The sequence below is a fragment of the Triticum dicoccoides genome, chromosome 4A, assembly GCF_002162155.2.
Source record: "Triticum dicoccoides isolate Atlit2015 ecotype Zavitan chromosome 4A, WEW_v2.0, whole genome shotgun sequence".
Classification (NCBI taxonomy): Eukaryota; Viridiplantae; Streptophyta; class Magnoliopsida; order Poales; family Poaceae; genus Triticum; species Triticum dicoccoides.
In genome coordinates this window covers 732,308,511-732,320,575 of record NC_041386.1, presented here as the reverse complement: position 1 = coordinate 732,320,575, position 12,065 = coordinate 732,308,511, and the positions used below count along the sequence as shown (strand labels likewise).

Sequence of the window (12,065 nt, the reverse complement as noted above, 5' to 3'; positions counted from 1 at the left end):
GATTCCCGATCCAGCGTCCGATCTACGCCGCCGAAGACCGAACGCGCCCGCGCCGCGCCTTGCGCGCCCTCGCCACACCATCCCGAACACGGCAACCCTCGCCGGTGCGCGCACCCGCGCGAGCGCCGCGCCGAGTCCCCGCCCGAACGAACGGCCCGCGCCGCCCCTGCTCGAGCTAGAGGAGGGAAGGGCCCCGCCGCCGCCGAGCCGCGCGGGCTTCGCCCGGCAACGTCCGCCGGCGGCGGCGAGGGAAGGAGGGGCCGGAGGGGCCTGCGCTGGCGGCGGCTAGGGTTCGCTCCCGGGCCGCCCGCGGGAGCGACCTGGGGAGCGACCTGGGACTCGACGCGGAACCAGGAGGAGAGGGTGCCTCGACGAACTGAAGCCGTGTCGTCACTTCTTGCGGAACCCCCTTCTACTTCTAGACTATTGTTTACCAATACATGCTCACGATATTATAATTGCTTTTATAATAATGTTAATTAGTTCTTGGCTAGTGCCATGTTTGTATCTCTTATTCCACTTCAAATTCTTGGGGTGTATTACAACTGTGTTTGCACATCAAGCTTTTCTAAAATGAAAAGACATATGCATGGTAACTAATGCACACAAAGAATCAGGTATATACTCTAGAAAATAACTACGAACAGCAGCTTCTTCAAATGATGAATCTTAAGCTCCTCCTTAACGTACGTTTCATATGTATGTTTGCAATCAAAATCTTTTCATGTTTACAATCTGGGACATATCGTTCCTAGCCATATATACAGCCTGTCAGAGCACATAATGCTGATATTTAATCTTAATTGGGGTTGTTGTACAATGCACATCTGCAATCAGAAAAGAAAATTGGACAATCACAGTTGAGACCTGGCCGAGACATGGTTGTGGGTTCAGCTATGCCAATGCCTTATCCTGGAGGATTAATGTATATAAAAGTCAACTCATTTTGGTGATGGCAGCATTGGGCATTGGCCCATCACATTCAGAGCAGCAAAATAATTCATAGTAGAATATGCATAACTAGTACGCGTTGTGGGTACCTCTGGTGTTCAGTTTTGTAAGCCATCGGGTAGATTAGGTAGTTGACTTAGGTTCTATAGCCATGCTTTAGCTAATTCCGGTTTTCGATCTGGTTTCCTTTATAAACTTGATCATTCTCCTAGCACAATGGCCACTTTGAGTAATATATTCAGGTGGAAGGACTCCTTCCCCGGTGTTTCTCAAAATACAAAATAAAATAAATGCTTTAGCTAATTCGAAATTTGCCAGCTAATTACTCCCTCCGTTCCTAAATATAAGTCTTTGTAGAGATTCTACTATGGACTACATACGGAGCAAAATGAGTGAATCTACACTCTAAAAGGCATCTATATACATCTGTATGTGGTCCATAGTGGAATCTCTAAAAAAGACTTATATTTAGGAATTGAGGGAGTAGAAACAATGCATCTGCAGGCAGAAAAAAGGACATGATGTGTCATACTCAATTCAGACCTGTCTGTCCGCTATCATTCAAAGTAAACAGATGTGTGAGCCTTGGGATTAATAGCCACACAAAAGTCAGACATAATTTGGTGATGCCAGCAGTGAGAATGGGCCATCGCATTCAGAGCAGGCTGGTAGGGAATTAAGAACTGCTATGTTGTGGGAATGGATGCTCAAATGTTTAAGCCATCCGATAAATTTTTTAATTAGCTCTCTTTCAGTTGTGAAGCCATGATTTGGCGGTGTCGTAGATGAGGCACGATGCTGGCATGAGCCTGGCTTGAGGCAACTTGACCGCATCTTCAAGCCACCCTGAACCACTCCCTACGCTGATTTTAAAATCGGCTGCCAACGATCGATCCCTGTAATGACACTTCACCTGTATTTTTTACTCCTCCTTCATCAATGGAAACTGAAAACAGCATTCCGCTGTATTTCGTCCCCAAAAGGCTAGTAAGAAATTTTCTCACTATTCCAACATTATCCTCCCTCGTTTAAAACTGTCGTTAGGTTATGCTCTTTCAGTTGTAAAAAACCCATGATTTTTCAATCCCTGCTAATTATGTGTACTGTGTACCCCCGGTTCAGCTGGTAGACTATAGTTTGCAAACTTGTCGTGACAACTCGTACTAATGGTTATGTGAACGGAGGCTCCATCGATTGCTAATCAAATCTGTGAGTTTCTTAATAATGACCTCAGTCGATTGCCAAGTCCTCTTATAGCAACTTAGCAAGGCCAAGTCTATCCAAGTCCCACTTAATAATGTGTATCACTTTCAGATCTGTAGCTGCAGCCCCTAATTAGTTAGTAGGACCTCATCTATCCCCAAGTCTTCTGAGTTCTGACAGCTATGTCTAGTTTAACAGTTAAATAATCAGGTTGCTTGATTCAGATCTGCAGTCACGTCTGTCCAATTTTATTATTATTTTTGCTTTGGACATTGCAACCAAGCTCGCCTATCAAGCCACCATCTGCTGCCTGCTCTTCAGTTTAGACTAGGAAGAAGCATTTGCCTCCTTCACAATCCACTCATAGTCGGGAGATACCAAAGCAATGGAAGTAACGGCGGTGAGCGTCGGCAAGGCCGTGCTGAATGGAGCACTGGACTATGCCAAGTCCAAGGCTGCAGAGGAGATCGCCTTGCAACTCGGCGTTGAGCGCGATGTGACCTTTATCACGGATGAACTGCAGATGATGCAGTCATTCCTGATGACGGCTGATGAGGAGCAAGGCCAACACAAGGTACTCATTACCTGGGTGCAGCAGGTCCGCGACCTGGCCTACAAGGTTGAGGACAGCCTCATGGATTTCGGCATCCATGCGGAGAAGAAGCCGATCTGGGGGTGCATCCCTCGTGACCTATGTGATCGACGCCGCATCGCCATTGAAGTGAAGGAGCTAAGGGCAAAGGTAGAGGACGTCAGCAGCAGAAACCTGCAGTACCGCCTCATCAAGGATGGTTCATCCGGCTCCAAGCCTGCTGCTGCTGCAGAAGAACAGGCTAGCCTTGCCAGCGCAGAAATGTTTGGCATCAATGAAGCAAGGCTTGCCGCCGTCGAGGAGGGGAAACCCAAGGTGGATCTTGGTCAGCTGGTCACCAGCGAACAGGAGAACCTTGGAGTGATCGCGGTGTGGGGAACCGGTGGTGATCTTGGCAAGGCAAACGAGATCAGGAAGGTCTATGATAACAAACAAGTGTTTGACAAGTTTGGATGTCGTGCTTGGGTTAGGTTGATGCATCCTTTCGACCCGAGAGATTTCCTTCACAGCCTTGTAAGGCAGTTCTATGAAAATTCTCCAGAGGAAATTGAAAAGGCACAAGCAGGGACAACTGTAGGGGGCAACGTCTTGACGAAGATGGAGAATATGGGACAAAGTGATTTGATTCGTGAGTTTAATGCACATGTTACTGACAACAGATACCTTGTTGTGATTGATGATTTATCCACTATTGTTGAATGGGATTGCATCAAAAGTTTCTTCCCGAGAAACAAAAGAGGTAGCAGAGTCATAGTCTCAGCACAGCTAGCAGAAATTGCAAGTTTGTGCCCGGACCAACCGCACCAAGTAACAGAGCTTAAGCAACTGTCATCAGATCAAGCACTTTATATGTTCCACCAGGAGGTAATACTTCATCCAGTGGCAAGTATACACTCTTTCTTATCAGTTCATGTTTTGTCAAAATCTTTTCTTGCATATAGCAGCTTAATGATTCTCATAAATTAGACATATCCAAAGGTGCTTAGTAGATGAGACAGGCTAGGTTTCGGTGCAATGAAATGTACCCGGAGGGTGCATCCCTGATTTTCTAAAAAGGTGCTTAGTAGAATCTAAAAGATAGAGAATTGTTTAGAGCAGGTGATAATAAATACGAGGGTAGATGCTAACGTCAACACTAATACATCTGCTTTATCGATAGGTTATGCCTGCATCAGGTGTTGCAGAGACTGGATCGGAGACGGAAAAAGTTATCACTACGGAAAACAACCCAGCAATGTCCACAGCAGAAATAGAGGAGCAACAACCAAAGAGCGCCGCTGGCAATACAGTTAATAACTCACCTCCCAGAAGGAAGTTTGATCGCAGCATCACATAGTGGTTGATGAAGTGTTCACTGGGCGGGAAGCAGACCAAGATTATGTTATCAGTTTGGTTGGTGAACCAGAAAACAATCAAGATACTAAGGTGATCTCAGTTTGGGGAATGGGAGGTCTTGGGAAAACCACTCTCGTTCGAAGCGCCTACCGAAGCCAACAACTTGGTGGCTGGAAGCATGCTTGGGTCACTGCATTGCGCCCATTCGACCCTAAAGTGCTCATCAGAAGTTTAGCTTTGCAACTACTGAATCCTGCTGGAGCAACAGCAACTGGAAAAGAAAAAAAGGAGATGGCATCAATGGGGCTTCAAGAACTGATCAAAGAATTAAACCGCCTTATAGATAAGAAGTGCCTCATTATTCTTGATGATATATCAACTACCGATGAGTGGAATTTGGTCAAAAGTTGCTTGAAGAATGCAGGAAGGGTCATAGTCACCACAAGGGAAAAAAAGGTTGCCGAACATTGTTCAGGAAAAGATACCAACATGTATCATCTAGAAGGTCTGAAAGATGCTGCTGCACTTGATCTCTTCAAAAAGAAGGTACTTATACTAAATCTCATGTCTTCTCTTTCCGTTTGCATGAGTCTTCTTTTGATGGTATTCTTTTGCATTAGTTTGCCATCAGACAATATTATTAAGAGATTTTGTAAGATGTCCCAAACACATTTCTGATCAGTCGTTTATGTTCTACATCAAGGTATAATATTGTGATTACTGGACTTATGCTCCATAACTCCATTTTGCATCATTGTGCACTTATATATCCTATTACTGAGTTTTTTTTTTGCATCTTTGTGGACTTATATATCCTATTACTGAGTGGTTGGCTCCCTGCTTGTGTTTGGGTCAATAAGAAAATACGCAAGTGTTTTGATTGTGGTAGAAATATGGCGAAATGTGAGAGGACAACCATGGTCAATAGGTGTTAGCTGCATTCAAATGTATTGATAAAGAATATCATGCAATAGACTGATAGATTGTTTAAAACAAGATGAGAAGAGTCCACTTTTCAACCCTCAACTTACCGCTTGGTTTAGAACTCAATCCTCAACTTCAAAACTGGCCAATTCACACCTCCAACTTGCCAAACTGTTCAAAACTCAACCCTGTGCAGGCCTCAAGCCGGTTTTCACTGAATAGACTTGTTTTGACTGAGTTGACTGCCCCATCAATGTCCGCCATGTCACCTTGACTACTTAAAAAGTGACCAATCCCGCATGTCATAGTACACACATTTACATCTTCTGGAAGAGCTGCCCAAGAGCAACTGGAACGCGCACACGGCGAGAGAGGAGATGATGCAGACACCGAAGCCGCGAACTCCCGCACACGGCCCTTAGGGTAGGGGAGCCGGCTTGTGTATGCGCTTGTCTTGGAAGAATCCATCCACCAGCCTTTCTGCTTAGCTTGGTTAGCTCGTACCGTTGTACTCCCTCCGTCCATTAAGTTGAAGCTAGATACATCCATTTGAGGGACAAGTCTGGGACACGTTTTTTCGGACGGATGGAGTACGTGCTTATTTCTATCAGCAAAAATCACCGTTTATTAACGGAATTGCATCCTATAGTACTGCTAACAAGGTACCACAACTAGTTGCTGCTCGTGCATGCGCAAGAAAAAAAAAGAGCCGCTGCTCGTGTTGCTGAACCAATGCGAGCAAGACGACGACGTACAATGCCCACATCCATGGGCATCAGTGAGGAAGGGCCACCGACGTTGCATTGCAGTCAAATCCATGGGCAACAGTCCAAGCAGCAGATAAAGATTGTCAGCCAGTAGAACAGCTCTCTGAAGAATTCCCCTGTCCCAGCATGTCGAAAGCAACCCTAGCCGTCGATCTACCATCCAGTGGCTCTCCTACGTTGATAAAGGTTCGCCACTGGCATGTGGTCTAGGCCATAGATCATCCATCCAACGGCTATCATCACTCCTAGTGTCGCTGTTCACTTTCTGACATAGCATGTGCTCTGTTTCACTTTCAGTTTCACATTTTCCCTCTGTAATGGCTATATAGCCACCTCTCCCTCTCAGTTTTGGACATGATGATTGTAGTTGGGTATAAACCCTAGCCATCGGTGGTGTGCTGTACTACTTTCCCCTTTCTAAGCAATACAAACCCTAGCTCAATTTTCTTCAATTACTCTCTGAAAGTGTGATGTTGAGTGCTAAGTGAGTTGGGTTCCTGTCAAGTTCCTGACAATTGGTATCAGAGGCCCAGCGATTCTCGGAGGTGGAGGATCTGGTAAGTAGAGGTTGGCGGTGCGGCCGTAAAATCCCCCTGCAAGCCGGCAATCAGGCGGCGGTGACGGGTTGCGGCCGGAGCAGCACATTTCAGAGGCAGTCTGATTTCAGTCCTGGTTGCTGAAGAACATCTCTCCTGCGATAAAATCCCAGATACTGGACTCGGGCGGTGCTTCTTGGTGGCAGGTGTTGGCGTCGAAGTTGGCGGCGGTAGAAACATGAGATCTTGTCGGCAAGTTCCCTCCCTTCCCTCCCTCTGTTGGAGCCTTTTGGATCCAAGCGGAACACCATGTCCCATCCGGAAGAATCGGGTGACACGGGCTCCTTGCAGCTCGAATCATTGGAGCTCGACATTAAGACCTTGCAGCGTTATCATGAGGAAGACAAGAAGGAATTCTAGGAATTCCAATCAATGGTCAACAGGAACTTCGTGATAATGCAACAAAACTTTGACAAAATTCAAGACAACTTCAAGCGCTTGTTGCTAGTTCCGGAGTCGGGCGACGTCCCTGATGAACAGTCAGCACAAGGGAGTGCACATCCAAAGCAGCATCAGCTGCATTCTCCGATCAATGCACCAGGCAGGCCCAAATAGTTCCATGCAAATACTCCCCCTTCAGTCTCTATGCCAGACAAAGATGCTCCTGCCATAATAGGGACTACTGTCTTGAGAGACACAGCAGGAAAAGAACTCAATTTGGATGGTACGCCAAAGGTGTCGTATAGACATCCAAATTTTGCAAACACCAAAACAGTAGCAGTACAACAGTTACAACAAGCCCCATCTTCTCAGCAACAACCCATACAAGTAGAAGATAATGCACAGCAGGAGTGGCCAGATGGAGGAGACAGAGGTAGAAGACCCAACTCCCCATTTGACAACAGAAGAAATGTGCTCACTATGAAACCTGCAAAACTGAACATCTCTGAATTTAGTGGCACTGACTTAGAGTCATGGATCCAGAACCTAGAACAGTATTTTGCTGCTGCAAGGACTCCCCTGGAACACAGAACTGAACTGCTATACAGTGGTGGGAGGGAACCGGTTTTCACCACAGAATGTACCCTGACACATATTTTGCTCTTATATTGCGGATAGGTTCTCACTGGACTCTGCTTGTGATATTGTTAATTCCTTCCACTGTAGCTGTGTATGTAGAGTAGCTTGAGCTGCTAGTTAACTGCATGAGCAGAGAAAATCATGCCATCCCCAATGACTATTATGTAACTAGTTTCCTGTCTGGATTAAGCCCTTACATCAGAAGTCATGTAGAGTGTTTCAAGCCTCCTGATATACAAACAACAGTGTGGTATGCTAGAAGAATGGAGAAAGCTGGTGTACCTGCCCAGCCCAAACCTTATTTTCCTCGGCCCAAGAGACAAGTAGTGTTTGAACAAGCAAGAACACCCCTAGCTAGTCCAATACTAGACAAAACCAGGTTTGTTACAAATGCAGAGAGCCATGGTTGCCTGGCCACAGGCAAGTCTACAGAATGAGCCAGAAAGCACAAATGCAGGCATTGCAAACACAAGAGAAGAAGAAAATGCAAAAATTATTTATGTCACAGATTTTGAAGATCCTGACCTGGAACATGCTGTCCCACCCCCTGATAATACTATGTTACAAGTCTCTATGCATGCTTCCCTTGGCATTGGTGCAATGAAGAACACCTTCATATTGACAGTTATAATGGGAACAACAGTAGCTACAACACTAGTGGACAGTGGTAGCACTTCCTCCTTTGTATCACCTGGCATAGCTGCTAAACTGCCTATTACCCCAGTGCCATCTCCAAAGATCAAAGTGCTGGTAGCAAGTGGAGGAGTACTGTGGAGTGATTTTACTTGCCACAACCGTCCCTATGAAATACAGGGTACACAACCGAATGACACTTTCAGAGTCTTAAATCTGAAAGGATATGATATGATTTTGGGAGTGGATTGGTTAAGGAAGCATAGCCCTGTTCTAATGGACTTCATTAAAATGGAGATGATGAATACTACTGCTCCAAATACTCCAATCACCTTTGTAGATGAGATTGCACTCCTGTCTTCCCTTGTGGAAATTACAAACAATGCAGAAAATTAATGGACCAGACTGTGTGTGCATTTTTTTCCTCCTGTCTACATGTCATACTATGACATTTGCTACTGCTCAACAAATTCCTGAGGAGCTCCAAGAACTTATTCAACAGTATGAGAAGTTATTCAATACTCCTACTGAATTACCTCCCAGCAGGCCCTGTGATCACAGAATCCCACTTGTGGAAGGAGCAAAAGTTGTAAACCATAGGCCCTACAGAGTACCTCATCACCAGAAAGAAGCACTAGAAAAGATTATATCTAAACTCCTTAAGGCTGGTCTGATTAGACCTAGCACCAGCCCCTTCTCTTCATTTGTGCTTCTGGTTAAGAAAAAAGATGGCACTTGGAGGCGCTGCATTGATTACAGGAAACTGAATTCTATAACCATCAAAAACAAGTGCCCAGTTCCTGTGATAGAAGATCTTTTGGACCAGTTAAAAGGAGCAACAGTCTTCTCCAAGATAGCCCTCAGATGTGGTATCACTTGATAAGAAAGGCTGAAGAGGACATCCACAAAACAACATTTTCCACACTTCAAGGGCACTTTGAATTCCTAGTTATGTCTTTTGGTTTGACCAATGGCCCTCCCACCTTTCAAGCTCTCATGAACTTCTAGTTTGTCCCATTCCAGTTTGTGGTAGTTTTCTTTGATGATATTTTGGTATTCAACATCTCCATGGAAGAGCACAAACAACATCTGAAGCAAGTCTTTCAGGTCCTACAAGAAAATCACTTATATGCTAAGTTTGACAAGTGTTCATTTGGTCAATCTGAAATAGAGTATTTGGGCAATGTCATCAACAAGGAGGGTGTAGCAACTGATCCCACTAAAATTGCTGTTATCAAGGAGTGGCCAGCTCCCATAAGTGTCACTGAATTAAGAAGTTTTCTAGGCATGAATGTCTACTATAGAAGATTTATTCAGGGTTATGGCATAATTTGCAGGCCCCTTTTTGATTGTTTGAAGAAAGACTCCTTTTCTTGGCGACAGGAGCAACAGCATCATTTATAGCAATTAAAGACAAGCTCACACAAGCCCTTGTCCTGGCTCTACCAGATTTCTCTAAACCATTTGTGCTGGAAGCTGATGCAAGTGGCTATGGCCTTGGAGTTGTCCTAAGGCAAGATGGAAAACCCTTATCTTATTTCAGTAAACCCATTGGACCAAAAGCAGCAGCATGATCCACTTATGACAAAGAGGCACTAGCAATTATTAAAGTTGTCAATAAGTGGAAACACTAGTTCTTAGAAACTTCTCTAATCATCAGAATTGACAAGAGAGTCTGAAGTACATTCAAGAGCAAAAATTAACTGAGGGAATACAACACAAACTCTTACTCAAGTTGCTGGGCTACAATTTCACAATAGAGTATAAAAAGGGCAAAGAAAATAAAGTTGATGATGCCCTATCCAAAGTTAAGCACATGAGCTCACTCCTATCTACCAGTACCACCCCTAAATGGGTGTCTGAAGTCATAAAAAGGTATACAGCAGATCAGAAGGTCAAAGATCTCATAGCTGAATGTGCAATCAGCAAAGACACTAACACTAGATATACCTTCAAGAATGGTATCTTGAGATTTAAAAACAAAATTGTTGTTGGGACTACTACTTCCTTAAGACAGGACATATTGCAAACTTTCCATGCCTTTGAATTGGGAGGCTACTCAGGAGGAAGAGCAACATATCACAGAGTCCACTTGGTTTTCCACTGGCGTGGCCTCAAACAGGATGTCATTGACTTCATCAAACAATGCTCTTTCTGCTAGATAAACAAAGCTGAGATACTCCTTACCCTGGCCTGTTGGAGCCCCTACCAGTCCCTGATTTTACTTGGGTCCAAATCAGCATGGACTTTGTCGAAGGATTGCCCACATCTGAGAACAAGGACCTCATTTTGGCTGTAGTAGGTAGGTTCACCAAGTATGCCCACTTCATTGCCATGAAACACTCCATAACTGTTCAAACTGGAGCCAGAGCTTTTTCTGATACAGTGTTCAAACTGCATGGAATGCCATTGGTCATAGTCACCGACAGGGACCTAATTTTCACCAGCAACTTGTGGCAATAGCTGTTTAAATCCATGAAGATCAAAGTACACCTGAGCACCAGCTATCATCCCCAAAATGATGGCGAAACAGAGAGGTTGAACCAATGTTTGGAGAACTACTAGAGGTGCATGTGTTTCCAACAGCCAAGGAAGTGGCATGGATGGCTGGCTCTAGCTGAGTGGTGGTATAATACAAGCTTCCACACTTCATTGGAAATGACTCCCTTCCAGGCCTTGTATGGTTTCCCCCACCTATGGTAGCCGAGTCTGCACTTCTTGACTCGATTTCTGAGGACAGTGACAACTTACTGCAGAACAGAGATCTGACACTGGAAGTGATCAAGCAAAACCTCTCAAAAGCACAACAGGGAATGAAGCATTATGCTGACAGAAACAGATAGGAAATATTCTTTGCTGAAGGAGACATGGTGTACTTAAAATTGCAGCCCTACACTTCCCTTAGTCTGCACAGGCACCTCAAGCTACACTCCAAGTTCTATCGTACATTTAGAATTATGGAAATAGTGGGCCGAGCTGCTTACGAGCTCCTCCTCCCTGAAGGCTGTCACATGCACAACACTTTCCATGTGAGTCAGCTCAAGAGGCACATAGGACCCAAAGTAATTCCTTCCAAGAACTTGCCCCTGGTGGGTGCTGATGGGGTTAATTATCAAAATGGAGCCTGAAGCAATATTGTCAGCAAACTAATACCAAGACCACAGGGCAATATCAGCACTCCAGTCGTCAGATGGCTAATCAAGTGGATCAACATGCCTGAGGAAACGACCACCTGGGAGTACTCAGCCTTCATACAAAAGGTTTTCCCTTCTTTTCAAGCTAGAGGACAAGCTTTGTCTCAACGGGGAGGAATTGTCAGGCCAGTAGAACAGCTTTGTGAAGAATTCCGCTGTCCCAGCATGTCGGAAGCAACCCTAGCCGTCGATCTACCATCCAGTGGCGCTTCTACGTTGATAACGGTTTGCGACTGGCATGTGGTCTAGGCCATAGATCATCCATCCAACGGCTATCATCACTCCTAGTGTCGTTGTTCACTTTCCGATATAGCATGTGCTCTGTCTCACTTTCAGCTTCACCTTTTCCCTCTGTAATGGCTACATAGCCACCTCTCCTTCTCTGTTTTGGACAGAATGATTGTAATTGGGTATAAACCCTAGCCGCCGGTGGCATGCTGTAGTACTTTCCCCTTTCTAAGCAATACAAACCCTAGCTCAATTTTCCTCACTTCCTCTCTGAAAGTGTGATGTTGAGTGCTAAGTGAGTTGGGTTCCTGTCAAGTTCCTGACAAAGACGACGTCCAACGCCCACACTCGTCCTGTACGCGCACTCTGCGTGCTTTGCAGCGAGCCCGCTGCCACTGCTGCTGGATTGCAGCGGCTGGACGACCCAGCTGCTCTGAGTGCCCCCTTTCTGCCGACTTCTCCTTGGAGTCCTCCGCCACTAAACGTGGTGTGGCTGTGATGGTAACACTGGTGAACGTGGCCACAGACTGCGGTATCAACCCGCTCGTGCACGTATTCCTCCAGTAGTTGACCATCAACTCCAGACCTTGCACAGTTGCATGCCAAGTGCTTGATAAAATTT

General features: G+C 45.3%; 1 pseudogene; it reads left to right on the top strand.

Moving 5' to 3' along the window:
• The first annotated feature begins 2,534 nt into the window (after window positions 1–2,534).
• The window catches only part of LOC119289929, a 12,345-nt pseudogene continuing 2,814 nt past the window's right edge, over window positions 2,535–12,065 (top strand).